Source organism: Gorilla gorilla, chromosome 14 (assembly GCF_029281585.2).
Source record: "Gorilla gorilla gorilla isolate KB3781 chromosome 14, NHGRI_mGorGor1-v2.1_pri, whole genome shotgun sequence".
NCBI lineage: Eukaryota > Metazoa > Chordata > Mammalia > Primates > Hominidae > Gorilla > Gorilla gorilla.
The window spans coordinates 131,453,899-131,476,642 of record NC_073238.2 but is presented as its reverse complement, the minus strand read 5'-3'; positions in this window follow the sequence as shown (position 1 = coordinate 131,476,642).

Sequence of the window (22,744 nt, the reverse complement as noted above, 5' to 3'; positions counted from 1 at the left end):
CGCCATCTGTATGAACATGTAAATATCTACACCGCCATCTGTATGAACATGGAAATATCTACACCGCTAACTGTATGAACATGGAAATATCTACACCGCTATCTGTATGAACATGGAAATATCCACACCGCTATCTGTATGAACATGGAAATATCTACACCGCTATCTGTATGAATATGGAAATATCTGCACCGCTATCTGTATGAACATGGAAATATCTACACCGCTATCTGAATGAACATGGAAATGTCTACACCGCTATCTGTATGAACATGCAAATATCTACACAGCTATCTGTATATCAATGGAAATATCTACACTGCTATCTCTATAAACATGGAAATAACTACACTGATATCTGTACAAATATGGAAATATCTACACCGCCATCTCTATGAACATGGAAATATCTACACCGCCATTTGTATGAACATGGAAATATCTACACCGCCATCTCTATGAACATGGAAATATCTACACCGCCATTTGTATGAACATGGAAATATCTACACCGCCATCTGTATGAACATGGAAATATCTTCACCGCCATCTCTATGAACATGGATATATGTACACCGGCATCTGGATGAAAATGGAAATATCTACACCGCTATCTGCATGAACATGGAAATATCTGCACAGCTATCTGAATATACATGGAAATATCTACAGAGATTTATCTATAAATATGGAAATAACTACAGCGCTATCTCTATAAACTTCGAAATATCTACACCGCCATCTGTATGAACATGGAAATATCTACACCGCCATCTTTACGAACATGGACATATCTACACCGCCATCTGTATTAAGATGGAAATATCTACACTGCTATCTGTATAAACATGGAAATATCTGCCCAACTATCTGTATAAATATGGAAATATCCGCACCGCTATCTGTATAAACATGGAAATATCTTCACTGCTATCTGCATAAACATGGAAATATCCACACTGCTATCTGTGTAAACATGGAAATGTCTACACCGCTATCTGTGTAAACATGGAAATATCTACACTGCCATCTGTGTAAACATGAAAATATCTACACCGCCATCGCTATAAACATGGAAATATCTACACCACCATCTGTATGAACATGGAAATATCTACACCTCCATCTCTATAAACGTGGAAATATCTACACCGCTATCTGTATTAACTTGGATATATCTACACTGCTCTCTGTATAAAATTGAAATTATCTACACCAATATCTCTATAAACATGGAAATATCTACACTGCTGTCTGTATAAACATGGAAATATCTTCACCGCTATCTGTATAAACATGGAAATATCTTCACCGCTATCTGTATAAACATGGAAATATCTACAACGCTGTCTCCATAAACTTGGAAATAACTAAACCACTATATCTGTAAACTTGCAAATATCTAGACCGACATCTCTATAAACATGGAAATATCTACACCACCATCTGTATAAACATGGAAATATCTATACCGCTATCTGCATAAACATGGAAATATCTACACCGCCATCTCTAAGAACATGGAAATATCTACACCGCCATCTGTACGAACATGGAAATATCTACACCGCTAACTGTATGAACATGGAAGTATCTACACCGCTAAATGTACGAACATGGAAATATCTACACCGTTATCTGTATGAACATGGAAATATCTACACCGCTATCTGTATGAACATGGAAATATCTACACCGCTATCTGTACGAACATGGAAATATCTACACCTCTATCTGTATGAACATGCAAATATCTACACAGCTATCTGTATATCAATGGAAATATCTACACAGCTATCTCCATTAACATGGAAATAACTACACTGCTATCCGTATAAACATGGAAATATCTACACCGCCACCTGTATGAACATGGAAATATCTACACTGCCATCCGTACAAAGATGGAAATATCTACACCGCCATCTGTATGAACATATAAATATCTTCACCGCCATCTGTATGAACATGGAAATATCTACACCGCTATTGGAATGAACATGGTAATATCTACACCGCTATCTGCATGAACATGGAAATATCTACACCACTATCTGTATGAACATGGAAATATCTACACCGATATCTGTATGAACATGGAAATATCTACATCGCAATTTGTATTAGCATGGAAATATCTACACCGCATCTCTATGAACATGGAAATAACTACACCGCCATTTGTATTAGCATGGAAATATCTACACCACCATCTCTATGAACATGGAAATATCTACATCGCCATTCGTATGAACATGGAAATATCTTCACCACCATCTGTATGAACATGGAAATATCTTCACCGCCATCTGTATGAACATGGATATATATACACCGGCATCTGGATGAACATGGAAATATCTACACCGCTATCTGCATGAACATGGAAATATCTACACATCTATCTGAATATACATGGAAATATCTACACAGATTTCTCTATAAATATGGAAATAACTAAAGCGCTATCTCTATAAACTTCAAAATATCTACACCGCCATCTGTATGAACATGGAAATATCTACACCGCCATCTGTACAAACATGGACATATCTACACCGCCATCTGTATTAAGATGGAAATATCTACACCACTATCTGTATAAACATGGAAATATCTGCCCAACTATCTGTATAAACATGGAAACATCCGCACCGATATCTGTATACACATGTAAATATCTTCACTGCTTTCTGCATAAACATGGAAATATCCACACCGCTATCTGTCTAAACATGGAAATGTCTACAATGGTATCTGTGTAAACAGGGAAATATCTACACTGCCATCTGTGCAAACATGAAAATATCTACACCGCCATCCCTATAAACATGGAAATATCTACACCGCCATCTGTATGAACATGGAAATATCTACACCGCCATCTCTATAAACGTGGAAATATCTACACCGCTAACTGTATGAACATGCAAATATCTACACAGCTATCTGTATATCAATGGAAATATCTACACCGCTATCTCTATTAACATGGAAATAACTACACTGCTGTCTGTATAAACATGGAAATATCTACACCGCCACCTGTATGAACATGGAAATATCTACACTGCCATCCGTACAAACATGGAAATATCTTCAACGCCATCTGTATGAACATGTAAATATCTTCACCGCCATCTGTATGAACATGGAAATATCTACACCGCCTTCTGTATGAACATGGAAATATCTACACCGCTATCTGAATATACATGGAAATATCTACACAGATTTCTCTATAAATATGGAAATAACTACATCGCTATCTCTATAAACTTCGAAATATCTACACCGCCATCTGTATGAACAAGGAAATATCTACACCTCCATCTGTACGATCATGGACATATGTACACCGCCATCTGTATTAAGATGGAAATATCTACACCGCTATTGGTATGAACATGGAAATATCTAAACCGCTACCTGTATTAACATGGAAATATCTACACCGCCATCTGTATGAACATGGAAATCACTACACCGCTATTGGTATGAACATGGAAATATCTACACCGCTATCTGTATGAACATGGAAATATCTACACCGCCATCTGTATGAACATGGAAATATCTTCACTGCCATCTGTATGAACATGGATATATGTACACAGGCATCTGGATGAACATGGAAATATCGAAACTGCTATCTGCATGAACATGGAATTATCTACACAGCTATCTGAATATACATGGAAATATCTACACAGATTTCTCCATAAATATGGAAATAACTAAAGCGCTATCTCTATAAACTTCGAAATATCTACACCGCCATCTGTATGAACATGGAAATATCTACACCGCCATCCCTATAAACATGGAAATATTTACACCGCCATCTGTATGAACATGGAAATATCTACACCGCCATCTCTATAAACATGGAAATATCTACACCACCATCTGTATGAACATGGAAATATCTACACCGCCATCTGTACCAACATGGAAATATCTACACCGCCATCTGTATTAAGATGGAAATATCTACACCGCTATCTGTATAAACATGGAAATATCTGCCCAACTATCTGTATTAACATGGAATTATCCACACCGCTATCTGTATAAACATGGAAATATCTACACTGCTATCTGCATAAACTTGGAAATATCTACACCGCTATCTGTGTAAACATGGAAATGTCTACACCGCAATCTGTGTAAACATGGAAATATCTACACCGCCATCTGTGTAAACATGAAAATATCTACACCGCCATCCCTATAAACATGGAAATATCCATACCGCTATCTGCATAAACATGGAAATATCTACACCGCCATCTCTATGAACATGGAAATATCTACAACGCCATCTGTACGAACATGGAAATATCTATACCGCCATCTGTACGAACATGTAAATATCTACACCGCCATCTGTATGAACATGGAAATATCTACACCGCTAACTGAATGAACATGGAAATATCTACACCGCTATCTGTATGAACATGGGAATATCTACACCGTTATCTGTATGAACATGGAAATATCTACACCGCTATCTGTATGAACATGGAAATATCTACACCGCTATCTGTACGAACATGGAAATATCTACACCGCTATCTGTATGACCATGCAAATATCTACACAGCTATCTGTATATCAATGGAAATATCTACACTGCTATATCTATAAACATGGAAATAACTACACTGCTATCTGTATAAATATGGAAATATCTACACCGCCATCTCTATGAACATGGAAATATCTACACCGCCATCTGTATGAACATGGAAATATCTACAATACTAACTGTATGAACATGGAAATATCTACACCGCTATCTGTATGAACATGGAAATATCTTCGCCATCTGTATGAACATGGAAATATCTACACCGCTAAATATATGAACAAGGAAATGTCTACACCGCTATTGGTATGAACATGGAAATAACTACACCGCTATCTGTATGAACATGGAAATATCTACACCGCCATCTGTATGAACATGGAAATATCTACACCGCTATCTGTATGAACATGGAAATAACTACACTGCCACCTGTATGAACATGTAAATATCTACACCGCCATCTGTATGAACATGGAAATATCTAAACCGCTAACTGTATGAACATAGAAATATCTACACCGCTATCTGTATGAACATGGAAATAACTACACCGCTATCTGTATGAACATGGAAATATCTACACCGCTATCTGTATGAACATGGAAATATCTACACCGCTATCTGTATGAACATGGAAATGTCTACACCGCTATCTCTATGAACATGCAAATATCTACACAGCTATCTGTATATCAATGGAAATATCTACACTACTATCTCGATAAACATGGAAATAACTACACTGCTATCTCTATAAATATGGAAATATCAACACCGCCATCTCTAGGAACATGGAAATATCTACACCGCCATTTGTATGAGCATGGAAATATCTACACCGCCATCTCTATGAACATGGAAATATCTACACCGCCATTTGTATGAACATGGAAATATCTACACCACCAACTGTATGAACATGGAAATATCTTCAGCGCCATCTATATGAACATGGATATATGTACACCGGCATCTGGATGAACATGGAAATATCTACACCGCTATCTGCATGAACATGGATCTATCTACACAGCTATCTGAATATACATGGAAATATCTACACAGATTTCTCTATAAATATGGAAATAACTACAGCGCTATCTCTATAAACTTCGAAATATCTACACCGCCATCTGTATGAACATGGAAATATCTACACCGCCATCTGTACAAACATGGACATATCTACACTGCCATCTGTATTAAGATGGAAATATCTACACCGCTTTCTGTATAAACATGGAAATATCTGCCCAAATATCTGTATAAACATGGAAATATCCACACCGCTATCTGTGTAAACATGGAAATGTCTACACCGCTATCTGTGTAAACATGGAAATGTCTACACCGCCATCTGTGTAAACATGAAAATACCTACACTGCCATCCCAATAAACGTGGAAATATCTACACTGCTATCTGTATGAACTTGGAAATATCTACACTGCTCTCTGTATAAAACTAAAATTATCTACACCACTATCTCTATAAACATGGAAATATCTACACTGCTATCTGTTTTAAAATGGAAATATCTACACCGCTATCTGTATAAACATGGAAATATCTTCACCGCTATCTGTATAAACATGGAAATATATACAACGCTGTCTCTATAAACTTGGAAATAACTAAACCACTATCTCTGTAAACATGGAAATATCTATACCGCCATCTCTATAAACATGGAAATATCTACACCACCATCTGTATAAACATGGAAATATCTATACCGCCATCTCTATGAACATGGAAATATCTACACCGCCATTTGTATGAACATGGAAATATCTACACTGCCATCCGTACAAACATGGAAATATATACACCGCGATCTGTATGAACATGTAAATATCTACACCGCTATCTCTATGTACATGTAAATATCTACACTGCCATCTGTATGAACATGGAAATATCTACACCGCTAACTGTATGAACAAGGAAATATCTACACCGCTATCGGTAAGAACATGGAAATGTCTACATCGCTATCTGTATTAACATGGCAATATCTACACCGCTATCTGTATGAACATGGAAATATCTACACCGCTATCTGTATGAACATGGAAATATCTACACCGCCATCTGTATGAACATGTAAATATCTACACCGCCATCTGTATGAACATGGAAATATCTACACCGCTAACTGTATGAACATGGAAATATCTACACCGCTATCTGTATGAACATTCAAATATCTACACAGCTATCTGTATATCAATGGAAATATCTACACTGCTATCCCTATAAACATGGAAATAACTACACTGCTATCTGTATAAATATGGAAATATCTACACCGCCATCTATATGAACATGGAAATATCTACACCGCCATTTGTATGAACATGGAAATATCTACATCGCCATCTCTATGAAAATGGAAATTTCTACACCGCCATTTGTATGAACATGGAAATATCTACACCACCATCTGTATGAACATGGAAATATCTTCAGGGCCATCTATATGAACATGGATATATGTACACCGGCATCTGGATGAACATGGAAATATCTACACCGCTATCTGCATGAACATGGATCTATCTACACAGCTATCTGAATATACATGAAAATATCTACACAGATTTCTCTATAAATATGGAAATAACTACAGCGCTATCTCTATAAACTTCGAAATATCTACACCGCCATCTGTAAGAACATGGAAATATCTACACCGCCATCTGTACAAACATGGACATATCTACACTGCCATCTGTATTAAGATGGAAATATCTACACTGCTATCTGTATAAACATGGAAATATCTGCCCAAATATCTGTATAAACATGGAAATATCCACACCGCTATCTGTGTAAACATGGAAATGTCTACACCGCTATCTGTGTAAACATGGAAATGTCTACACCGCCATCTGTGTAAACATGAAAATACCTACACTGCCATCCCTATAAACATGGAAATATCTACACCGCCATCTGTATGAACATGGAAATATCTACACCGTCATCTCTATAAACGTGGAAATATCTACACCGCTATCTGTATGAACTTGGAAATATCTACAATGCTCTCTGTATAAAACTGAAATTATCTACACCACTATCTCTATAAACATGGAAATATCTACACTGCTATCTGTTTTAAAATGGAAATATCTACACCGCTATCTGTATAAACATGGAAATATCTTCACCGCTATCTGTATAAACATGGAAATATATACAACGCTGTCTCTATAAACTTGGAAATAACTAAACCACTATCTCTGTAAACATGGAAATATCTAGACCGCCATCTCTATAAACATGGAAATATCTACACCACCATCTGTATAAACATGGAAATATCTATACCGCCATCTCTATGAACATGGAAATATCTACACCGCCATTTGTATGAACATGGAAATATCTACACTGCCATCCGTACAAACATGGAAATATCTACACAGCGATCTGTATGAACATGTAAATATCTACACCGCGATCTGTATGAACATGTAAATATCTACACCGCCATCTGTATGAACATGGAAATATCTACAGCGCTAACTGTATGAACAAGGAAATATCTACACCGCTATCGGTAAGAACATGGAAATGTCTACATCGCTATCTGTGTTAACATGGAAATATCTACACCGCTATCTGCATAAACATGGAAATATCTACACCGCCATGTCTATGAACATGGAAATATCTACAACGCCATCTGTACGAACATGGAAATATCTACACTGCCATCTGTATGAACATGGAAATATCTACACCGCTTACTGTATGAACATGGAAATATCTGTACCGCTATCTGTATGAAGATGTTAACATCTACACCGTTATCTCTATGAACAAGGAAATATCTACACCGCTATCTGTATGAACATGGAATTATCTACACAGCTATCTGCATATACATGGAAATATCTACACAGATTTCTCTATAAATATGGAAATAACTACAGCGCTATCTCTATAAACTTCGAAATATCTACACCGCCATCTTTATGAACATGGAAATATCTACACCGCCATCTGTACGAACATGGACATATCTACACCACCATCTGTAATAAGATGGAAATATCTACACCGCTATCTGAATAAACATGGAAATATCTCCACCACTATCTGTATAAACATGGAAATAACCGCACCGCTATCTGTATAAACATGGAAATATCTACACCGCAATCTGCATAAACATGGAAATATCCACACCGCTATCTGTGTAAACATGGAAATGTCTACACCGCTATCTGTGTAAACATGGAAATATCTACACCGCCATCTGTGTAAACATGAAAATATCTACACCGCCATCTCTATAAACTTGGAAATATCTACACCGCCATCTGTACGAACATGGAAATATCTACACCGCTATCTGTATAAACATGGAAATATCTAGACCGCTATGTGTATGAACATGCAAATATCTACACAGCCATCTGTATATCAATGGAAATATCTACACTGCTATCTCAATAAACATGGAAATATCTACACTGCTATCTGTATAAACATGGAAATATATACACCGACATTTGTATGAACATGGAAATATCTACACCCCTAACTGTATGAACATGGAAATATCTACACCGCTATCTGTATGAACATGGAAATATCTACACCGTTATCTGTATGAACATGGAAATATCTATACCGCTATCTGTATGAACATGGAAATATCTACACAGCTATCTGTATATCAATGCAAATATCTACAATGCTATCTCTATAAACATGGAAATAACTACACTGCTATCTGTATAAACATGGAAATATATACACCGCCACCTGTATGAACAAGGAAATATCTACACTGCCATCCGTATGAACATGTAAATATCTACATCGCCATCTGTATGAACATGGAAATATCTACACCGCTAACCTTATGAACATGGAAATATCTACACCGCTATCTGTATGAAGAAAGAAATATCTACACCGCTATCTGTATGAACATGGAAATATCTACACCGCTATCTGTATGAACATGGAAATATCTACACCGCTATGTGTATGAACATGGAAATATCTACACCGCTACCTGTATGAACATGCAAATACCTACACAGCTATCTGTATATCAATGAAAATATCTACACTGCTATCTCTATAAACATGGAAATAACTACACTGCTATCTGTATAAACATGGAAATATCTACAACGCCATCTCTATGAACATGGAAATATCTACACCGCCATTTGTATGAACATGGAAATATCTACACCGCCATCTCTATGAACATGGAAATATTTACACCGCCATTTGTATGAACATGGATATATCTACACCGCCATCTGTATGAACATGGAAATACCTTCACCGCCATCTGTATGAACATGGATATATCTACACCGGCATCTGGATGAACATGGAAATATCTACACCGCTATCTGCATGAATATGGAAATATCTACACAGCTGTCTGCATAGGCATGGAATTATCTACACAGATTTCTCTATAAATATGGAAATAACTACAGCGCTGTCTCTATAAACTTCGAAATATCTACACCGCCATCTGTATGAACATGGAAATATCTACACCGCCATCTGTACGAACATGGACATATCTACACCGCCATCAGTATTAAGATGGAAATATCTACACTGCTATCTGTATAAACATGGAAATATCTGCCGAACTATCTGTATAAACATGGAAATATCCGCACCGCTATCTTTATAAACATGGAAATATCTACACCGCTATATGCATAAACATGGAAATATCCACACCGCTATCTGTGTAAACATGGAAATGTCTACAACGCTATCTCTGTAAACATGGAAATATCTACACCGCCATCTGTGTAAACATGAAAATACACCGCCATCTCTATAAACATGGAAATATCTACACCGCCATCAGTATGAACATGGAAATATCTACACCGCCATCTCTATAAACGTGGAAATATCTACACCGCTATCTGTATGAACTTGGAAATATCTACACTGCTCTCGGTATAAAATTGAAATTATCTACACCACTATCTCTATAGACATGGAAATATCTACACTGCTATCTGTATAAACATAGAAATATCTACACCGCTATGTGTATAAACATGGAAATATCTTCACCGCTATCTGTATAAACATGGAAATATCTACAAAGCTGTCTCTATAAACTTGGAAATAACTACACCACTGTCTCTATAAACATGGAAATATCTACACCGCTAACTGTATGAACATGGAAATATCTACACCGCTATCTGTATGAACATGCAAATATCTACACAGCTGTCTGTATATCAACGGAAATATCTACACTGCTATCTCTATAAACATGGAAATAACTACACTGCTATCTGTATGAACATGGAAATATCTACACCGCCATCTCTATGAACATGGAAATATCTACACCGCCATCTGTAAGAACATGGAAATATCTACACCGCCATCTGTATGAACATGGAAATATCTTCAACGCCATCTGTATGAACATGGAAATATCTACACCGCCATCTGGATGAACATGGATATATCTACACCGCCATCTCTATAAAAGTGGAAGTATCTACACCACTATCTATATGAACTTGGAAATATCTACACTGCTATCTGTATAAAATTGAAATTATCTACACCACTATCTCTATAAACATGGTAATATCTACATGGTTATCTGTATGAACATGGAAATATCTACACCTCTATCTGTATGAACATGGAAATATCTTCACCGATATGTGTATGAACATGGAAATATCTACACCGCTATCTGTACGAACATGGAAATATCTACACCGCTATCTGTATGAACATGCAAATATCTACACAGCTATCTGTATATCAAAGGAAATACCTACACTGCTATCTCTATAAACATGGAAATAACTACACTGCTATCTGTGTAAACAGGGAAATATCTACACCGCCACCTGTATGAACATGGAAATATCTACACTGCCATCCGTACGAACATGTAAATATCTACACCGCCATATGTATGAACATGGAAATATCTACACCGCTAACTGTATGAACATGGAAATATCTACACCGCTATTGGTAAGAACATGGAAATATCTACACCGCTATCTGTATGAACATGGAAATATCTACACCGCTATCTGTATAAGCATGGAAATATCTACACCGCTATCTGTATGAACATGGAAATATCTACACCGCCATCTGTATGAACATGTAGATATCTACACCGCAATCTGTATGAACATGGAAATATCTACACCGCTAACTGCATGAACATGGAAATATCTACACCGCTATCTGTATGAACATGGAAATATCTACACCGCTATCTGTATGAACATGGAAATATCTACACCGCTATCTGTATGAACATTCAAATATCTACACAGCTATCTGTATATCAATGAAAATATCTACACTGCTATCCCTATAAACATGGAAATAACTACACTGCTATCTGTATAAATATGGAAATATCTACACCGCCATCTCTATGAACATGGAAATATCTACACCGCCATTTGTATGAACATGGAAATATCTACATCGCCATCTCTATGAACATGGAAATTTCTACACCGCCATTTGTATGAACATGGAAATATCTACACCACCATCTGTATGAACATGGAAATATCTTCAGGGCCATCTATATGAACATGGATATATGTACACCGGCATCTGGATGAACATGGAAATATCTACACCGCTATCTGCATGAACATGGATCTATCTACACAGCTATCTGAATATACATGAAAATATCTACACAGATTTCTCTATAAATATGGAAATAAATACTGCGCTATCTCTATAAACTTCGAAATATCTACACCGCCATCTGTAAGAACATGGAAATATCTTCACCGCCATCTGTACAAACATGGACATATCTACACTGCCATCTGTATTAAGATGGAAATATCTACACCGCTATCTGTATAAACATGGAAATATCTGCCCAAATATCTGTATAAACATGGAAATATCCACACCGCTATCTGTGTAAACATGGAAATGTCTACACCGCTATCTGTGTAAACATGGAAATGTCTACACCGCCATCTGTGTAAACATGAAAATACCTACACTGCCATCCCTATAAACATGGAAATATCTACACTGCCATCTGTAGGAACATGGAAATATCTACACCGCCATCTCTATAAACGTGGAAATATCTACACCGCTATCTGTATGAACTTGGAAATATCTACACTGCTCTCTGTATAAAACTGAAATTATCTACACCACTATCTCTATAAACATGGAAATATCTACACTGCTATCTGTTTTAAAATGGAAATATCTACACCGCTATCTGTATAAACATGGAAATATCTTCACCGCTATCTCTATAAACATGGAAATATATACAACGCTCTCTCTATAAACTTGGAAATAACTAAACCACTATCTCTGTAAACATGGAAATATCTAGACCGCCATCTCTATAAACATGGAAATATCTACACCACCATCTGTATAAACATGGAAATATCTATACCGCCATCACTATGAACATGGAAATATCTACACCGCCATTTGTATGAACATGGAAATATCTACACTGCCATCCGTACAAACATGGAAATATCTACACCGCGATCTGTATGCACATGTAAATATCTACACCGTGATCTGTATGAACATGTAAATATCTACACCGCCATCAGTATGAACATGGAAATATCTACACCGCTAACTGTATGAACAAGGAAATATCTACACCGCTATCGGTAAGAACATGGAAATGTCTACATCGCTATCTGTATTAACATGGAAATATCTACACCGCTATCTGTATGAACATGGAAATATCTACACCGCTATCTGTATGAACATGGAAATATCTACACCGCCATCTGTATGAACATGTAAATATCTACACCACCATCTGTATGAACATGGAAATATCTACACCGCTAACTGTATGAACATGGAAATATCTACACCGCTATCTGTATGAACATGGAAATATCCACACCGCTATCTGTATGAACATGGAAATATCTACACCGCTTTCTGTATGAATATGGAAATATCTGCACCGCTATCTGTATGAACATGGAAATATCTACACCGCTATCTGAATGAACATGGAAATATCTACACCGCTATCTGTATGAACATGCAAATATCTACACAGCTATCTGTATATCAATGGAAATATCTACACTGCTATCTCTATAAACATGGAAATAACTACACTGCTTTCTGTACAAATATGGAAATATCTACACCGCCATCTCTATGAACATGGAAATATCTACACCGCCATTTGTATGAACATGGAAATATCTACACCGCCATCTCTATGAACATGGAAATATCTACACCGCCATTTGTATGAACATGGAAATATCTACACCGCCATCTGTATGAACATGGAAATATCTTCACCGCCATCTCTATGAACATGGATATATGTACACCGGCATCTGGATGAAAATGGAAATATCTACACCGCTATCTGCATGAACATGGAAATATCTACACAGCTATCTGAATATACATGGAAATATCTACAGAGATTTCTCTATAAATATTGAAATAACTACAGCGCTATCTCTATAAACTTCGAAATATCTACACCGCCATCTGTATGAACATGGAAATATCTACACCGCCATCTTTACAAACATGGACATATCTACACCGCCATCTGTATTAAGATGGAAATATCTACACTGCTATCTGTATAAACATGGAAATATCTGCCCAACTATCTGTATAAACATGGAAATATCCGCACCGCTATCAGTATAAACATGGATATATCTACACTGCTATCTGCATAAACATGGAAATATCCACACCGCTATCTGTGTAAACATGGAAATGTCTACACCGCTATCTGTGTAAACATGGAAATATCTACACTGCCATCTGTGTAAACATGAAAATATCTACACCGCCATCGCTATAAACATGGAAATATCTACACCACCATCTGTATGAACATGGAAATATCTACACCGCCATCTCTATAAACGTGGAAATATCTACACCGCTATCTGTATTAACTTGGATATATCTACACTGCTCTCTGTATAAAATTGAAATTATCTACACCAATATCTCTATAAACATGGAAATATCTACACTGCTGTCTGTATAAACATGGAAATATCTTCACCGCTATCTGTATAAACATGGAAATATCTTCACCGCTATCTGTATAAACATGGAAATATCTACAACGCTATCTCCATAAACTTGGAAATAACTAAACCACTATCTCTGTAAACTTGCAAATATCTAGACCGACATCTCTATCAACATGGAAATATCTACACCACCATCTGTATAAACATGGAAATATCTATACCGCTATCTGCATAAACATGGAAATATCTACACCGCCATCTCTATGAACATGGAAATATCTACACCGCCATCTGTACGAACATGGAAATATCTATACCGCCATCTGTATGAACATGTAAATATCTACACCGCCATCTGTATGAACATGGAAATATCTACACCGCTAACTGTATGAACATGGAAGTATCTACACCGCTAAATTTACGAACATGGAAATATCTACACCGTTATCTGTATGAACATGGAAATATCTACACCGCTATCTGTATGAACATGGAAATATCTACACCGCTATCTGTACGAACATGGAAATATCTACACCTCTTTCTGTATGAACATGCAAATATCTACACAGCTATCTGTATATCAATGGAAATATCTACACAGCTATCTCCATTAACATGGAAATAACTACACTGCTATCTGTATAAACATGGAAATATCTACACCGCCACCTATATGAACATGGAAATATCTACACTGCCATCCGTACAAAGATGGAAATATCTACACCGCCATCTGTATGAACATATAAATATCTTCACCGCCATCTGTATGAACATTGAAATATCTACACCGCTAAATGTATGAACATGGAAATGTCTACTCCGCTATTGGAATGAACATGGTAATATCTACACCGCTATCTGCATGAACATGGAAATATCTACACCACTATCTGTATGAACATGGAAATATCTACACCGATATCTGTATGAACATGGAAATATCTACATCGCAATTTGTATTAGCATGGAAATATCTACACCGCCATCTCTATGAACATGGAAATAACTACACCGCCATTTGTATTAGCATGGAAATATCTACACCGCCATCTCTATGAACATGGAAATATCTACATCACCATTCGTATGAACATGGAAATATCTTCACCACCATCTGTATGAACATGGAAATATCTTCACCGCCATCTGTATGAACATGGATATATGTACACCGGCATCTGGATGAACATGGAAATATCTACACCGCTATCTGCATGAACATGGAAATATCTACACATCTATCTGAATATACATGGAAATATCTACACAGATTTCTCTATAAATATGGAAATAACTAAAGAGCTATCTCTATAAACTTCAAAATATCTACACCGCCATCTGTATGAACATGGAAATATCTCCACCGCCATCTGTACAAACATGGACATATCTACACCGCCATCTGTATTAAGATGGAAATATCTACACCACTATCTGTATAAACATGGAAATATCTGCCCAACTATCTGTATAAACATGGAAACATCCGCACCGATATCTGTATACACATGTAAATATCTTCACTGCTTTCTGCATAAACATGGAAATATCCACAGCGCTATCTGTCTAAACATGGAAATGTCTACACCGGTATCTGTGTAAACAGGGAAATATCTACACTGCCATCTGTGCAAACATGAAAATATCTACACCGCCATCCCTATAAACATGGAAATATCTACACCGCCATCTGTATGAACATGGAAATATCTACACCGCCATCTCTATAAACGTGGAAATATCTACACCGCTAACTGTATGAACATGCAAATATCTACACAGCTATCTGTATATCAATGGAAATATCTACACCTCTATCTCTATTAACATGGAAATAACTACACTGCTGTCTGTATAAACATGGAAATATCTACACCGCCACCTGTATGAACATGGAAATATCTACACTGCCATCCGTACAAACATGGAAATATCTTCAACGCCATCTGTATGAACATGTAAATATCTTCACCGCCATCTGTATGAACATGGAAATATCTACACCGCCTTCTGTATGAACATGGAAATATCTACACCGCTATCTGAATATACATGGAAATATCTACACAGATTTCTCTATAAATATGGAAATAACTACATCGCTATCTCTATAAACTTCGAAATATCTACACCGCCATCTGTATGAACAAGGAAATATCTACACCTCCATCTGTACGATCATGGACATATGTACACCGCCATCTGTATTAAGATCGAAATATCTACACCGCTATTGGTATGAACATGGAAATATCTACACCGCTACCTGTATTAACATGGAAATATCTACACCGCCATCTGTATGAACATGGAAATATCTACACCGCTAACTGTGTGAACATGGAAATCTCTACACCGCTATTGGTATGAACATGGAAATATCTACACCGCTATCTCTATGAACATGGAAATATCTACACCGCCATCTGTATGAACATGGAAATATCTTCACTGCCATCTGTATGAACATGGATATATGTACACCGGCATCTGGATGAACATGGAAATATCTACACCGCTATCTGCATGAACATGGAAATATCTACACAGCTATCTGAATATACATGGAAATATCTACAGAGATTTCTCTATAAATATGGAAATAACTAAAGCACTATCTCTATAAACTTCGAAATATCTACACCGCCATCTGTATGAACATGGAAATATCTACACCGCCATCCCTATAAACATGGAAATATTTACACCGCCATCTGTATGAACATGGAAATATCTACACCGCCATCTCTATAAACATGGAAATATCTACACCACCATCTGTATGAACATGGAAATATCTACACCGCCATCTGTACCAACATGGAAATATCTACACCGCCATCTGTATTAAGATGGAAATATCTACACCGCTATCTGTATAAACATGGAAATATCTGCCCAACTATCTGTATTAACATGGAATTATCCGCACCGCTATCTGTATAAACATGGAAATATCTACACTGCTATCTGCATAAACTTGGAAATATCTACACCTCTATCTGTGTAAACATGGAAATGTCTACACCGCAATCTGTGTAAACATGGAAATATCTACACCGCCATCTGTGTAAACATGAAAATATCTACACCGCCATCCCTATAAACATGGAAATATCCATACCGCTATCTGCATAAACATGGAAATATCTACACCGCCATCTCTATGAACATGGAAATATCTACAACGCCAACTGTACGAACATGGAAATATCTATACCGCCATCTGTATGAACATGTAAATATCTACACCGCCATCTGTATGAACATGGAAATATCTACACCGCTAACTGAATGAACATGGAAATATCTACACCGCTATCTGTATGAACATGGGAATATCTACACCTCTATCTGTATGAACATGGAAATATCGACACCGCTATCTGTATGAACATGGAAATATCTACACCGCTATCTGTACGAACATGGAAATATCTACACCGCTATCTGTATGACCATGCAAATATCTACACAGCTATCTGTATATCAATGGAAATATCTACACTGCTATATCTATAAACATGGAAATAACTACACTGCTATCTGTATAAATATGGAAATATCTACACCGCCATCTCTATGAACATGGAAATATCTACACCGCCATCTGTATGAACATGGAAATATCTACAATACTAACTGTATGAACATGGAAATATCTACACCGCTATCTGTATGAACATGGAAATATCTTCGCCATCTGTATGAACATGGAAATATCTACACCGCTAAATATATGAACAAGGAAATGTCTACACCGCTATTGGTATGAACATGGAAATAACTACACCGCTATCTGTATGAACATGGAAATATCTACACCGCCATCTGTATGAACATGGAAATATCTACACCGCTATCTGTATGAACATGGAAATAACTACACTGCCACCTGTATGAACATGTAAATATCTACACCGCCATCTGTATGAACATGGAAATATCTAAACCGCTAACTGTATGAACATGGAAATATCTACACCGCTATCTGTATGAACATGGAAATAACTACACCGCTATCTGTATGAACATGGAAATATCTACACCGCTATCTGTATGAACATGGAAATATCTACACCGCTATCTGTATGAACATGGAAATGTCTACCCCGCTATCTCTATGAACATGCAAATATCTACACAGCTATCTGTATATCAATGTAAATATCTACACTACTATCTCGATAAACATGGAAATAACTACACTGCTATCTCTATAAATATGGAAATATCAACACCGCCATCTCTAGGAACATGGAAATATCTACACCGCCATTTGTATGAGCATGGAAATATCTACACCGCCATCTCTATGAACATGGAAATATCTACACCGCCATTTGTATGAACATGGAAATATCTACACCACCAACTGTATGAACATGGAAATATCTACAGCGCCATCTATATGAACATGGATATATGTACACCGGCATCTGGATGAACATGGAAATATCTACACCGCTATCGGCATGAACATGGATCTATCTACACAGCTATCTGAATATACATGGAAATATCTACACAGATTTCTCTATAAATATGGAAATAACTACAGCGCTATCTCTATAAACTTCGAAATATCTACACCGCCATCTGTATGAACATGGAAGTATCTACACCGCCATCTGTACAAACATGGACATATCTACACTGCCATCTGTATTAAGATGGAAATATCTACACCGCTATCTGTATAAACATGGAAATATCTGCCCAAATATCTGTATAAACATGGAAATATCCACACCGCTATCTGTGTAAACATGGAAATGTCTACACCGGTATCTGTGTAAACAGGGAAATATCTACACTGCCATCTGTGCAAACATGAAAATATCTACACCGCCATCCCTATAAACATGGAAATATCTACACCGCCATCTGTATGAACATGGAAATATCTACACCGCCATCTCTATAAACGTGGAAATATCTACACCGCTAACTGTATGAACATGCAAATAGCTACACAGCTATCTGTATATCAATGGAAATATCTACACCTCTATCTCTATTAACATGGAAATAACTACACTGCTGTCTGTATAAACATGGAAATATCTACACCGCCACCTGTATGAACATGGAAATATCTACACTGCCATCCGTACAAACATGGAAATATCTTCACCGCCATCTGTATGAACATGGAAATATCTACACCGCCTTCTGTATGAACATGGAAATATCTACACCGCTATCTGAATATACATGGAAATATCTACACAGATTTCTCTATAAATATGGAAATAACTACATCGCTATCTCTATAAACTTCGAAATATCTACACCACCATCTGTATGAACAAGGAAATATCTACACCTCCATCTGTACGATCATGGACATATGTACACCGCCATCTGTATTAAGATGGAAATATCTACACCGCTATTGGTATGAACATGGAAATATCTACACCGCTACCTGTATTAACATGGAAATATCTACACCGCCATCTGTATGAACATGGAAATATCTACACCGCTAACTGTGTGAACATGGAAATCTCTACACCGCTATTGGTATGAACATGGAAATATCTACACCGCTATCTGTATGAACATGGAAATATCTACACCGCCATCTGTATGAACATGGAAATATCTTCACTGCCATCTGTATGAACATGGATATATGTACACCGGCATCTGGATGAACATGGAAATATCTACACCGCTATCTGCATGAACATGGAAATATCTACACAGCTATCTGAATATACATGGAAATATCTACAGAGATTTCTCTATAAATATGGAAATAACTAAAGCGCTATCTCTATAAACTTCGAAATATCTACACCGCCATCTGTATGAACATGGAAATATCTACACCGCCATCCCTATAAACATGGAAATATTTACACCACCATCTGTATGAACATGGAAATATCTACACCGCCATCTCTATAAACATGGAAATATCTACACCACCATCTGTATGAACATGGAAATATCTACACCGCCATCTGTACCAACATGGAAATATCTACACCGCCATCTGTATTAAGATGGAAATATCTACACCGCTATCTGTATAAACATGGAAATATCTGCCCAACTATCTGTATTAACATGGAATTATCCGCACCGCTATCTGTATAAACATGGAAATATCTACACTGCTATCTGCATAAACTTGGAAATATCTACACCTCTATCTGCGTAAACATGGAAATGTCTACACCGCAATCTGTGTAAACATGGAAATATCTACACCGCCATCTGTGTAAACATGAAAATATCTACACCGCCATCCCTATAAACATGGAAATATCCATACCGCCATCTGCATAAACATGGAAATATCTACACCGCCATCTCTATGAACATGGAAATATCTACAACGCCAACTGTACGAACATGGAAATATCTATACCGCCATCTGTATGAACATGTAAATATCTACACCGCCATCTGTATGAACATGGAAATATCTACACCGCTAACTGAATGAACATGGAAATATCTACACCGCTATCTGTATGAACATGGGAATATCTACACCGTTATCTGTATGAACATGGAAATATCGACACCGCTATCTGTATGAACATGGAAATATCTACACCGCTATCTGTACGAACATGGAAATATCTACACCGCTATCTGTATGACCATGCAAATATCTACACAGCTATCTGTATATCAATGGAAATATCTACACTGCTATATCTATAAACATGGAAATAACTACACTGCTATCTGTTTAAATATGGAAATATCTACACCGCCATCTCTATGAACATGGAAATATCTACACCGCCATCTGTATGAACATGGAAATATCTACAATACTAACTGTATGAACATGGAAATATCTACACCGCTATCTGTATGAACATGGAAATATCTTCGCCATCTGTATGAACATGGAAATATCTACACCGCTAAATATATGAACAAGGAAATGTCTACACCGCTATTGGTATGAACATGGAAATAACTACACCGCTATCTGTATGAACATGGAAATATCTACACCGCCATCTGTATGAACATGGAAATATCTACACCGCTATCTGTATGAACATGGAAATAACTACACTGCCACCTGTATGAACATGTAAATATCTACACCGCCATCTGTATGAACATGGAAATATCTAAACCGCTAACTGTATGAACATGGAAATATCTACACCGCTATCTGTATGAACATGGAAATAACTACACCGCTATCTGTATGAACATGGAAATATCTACACCGCTATCTGTATGAACATGGAAATATCTACACCGCTATCTGTATGAACATGGAAATGTCTACACCGCTATCTCTATGAACATGCAAATATCTACACAGCTATCTGTATATCAATGTAAATATCTACACTACTATCTCGATAAACATGGAAATAACTACACTGCTATCTCTATAAATATGGAAATATCAACACCGCCATCTCTAGGAACATGGAAATATCTACACCGCCATTTGAATGAGCATGGAAATATCTACACCGCCATCTCTATGAACATGGAAATATCTACACCGCCATTTGTATGAACATGGAAATATCTACACCACCAACTGTATGAACATGGAAATATCTACAGCGCCATCTATATGAACATGGATATATGTACACCGGCATCTGGATGAACATGGAAATATCTACACCGCTATCGGCATGAACATGGATCTATCTACACAGCTATCTGAATATACATGGAAATATCAACACAGATTTCTCTATAAATATGGAAATAACTACAGCGCTATCTCTATAAACTTCGAAATATCTACACCGCCATCTGTATGAACATGGAAATATCTACACCGCCATCTGTACAAACATGGACATATCTACACTGCCATCTGTATTAAGATGGAAATATCTACACCGCTATCTGTATAAACATGGAAATATCTGCCCAAATATCTGTATAAACATGGAAATATCCACACCGCTATCTGTGTAAACATGGAAATGTCTACACCGCTATCTGTGTAAACATGGAAATGTCTACACCGCCATCTGTGTAAACATGAAAATACCTACACTGCCATCCCAATAAACTTGGAAATATCTACACCGCCATCTGTATGAACATGGAAATATCTACACCGCCAT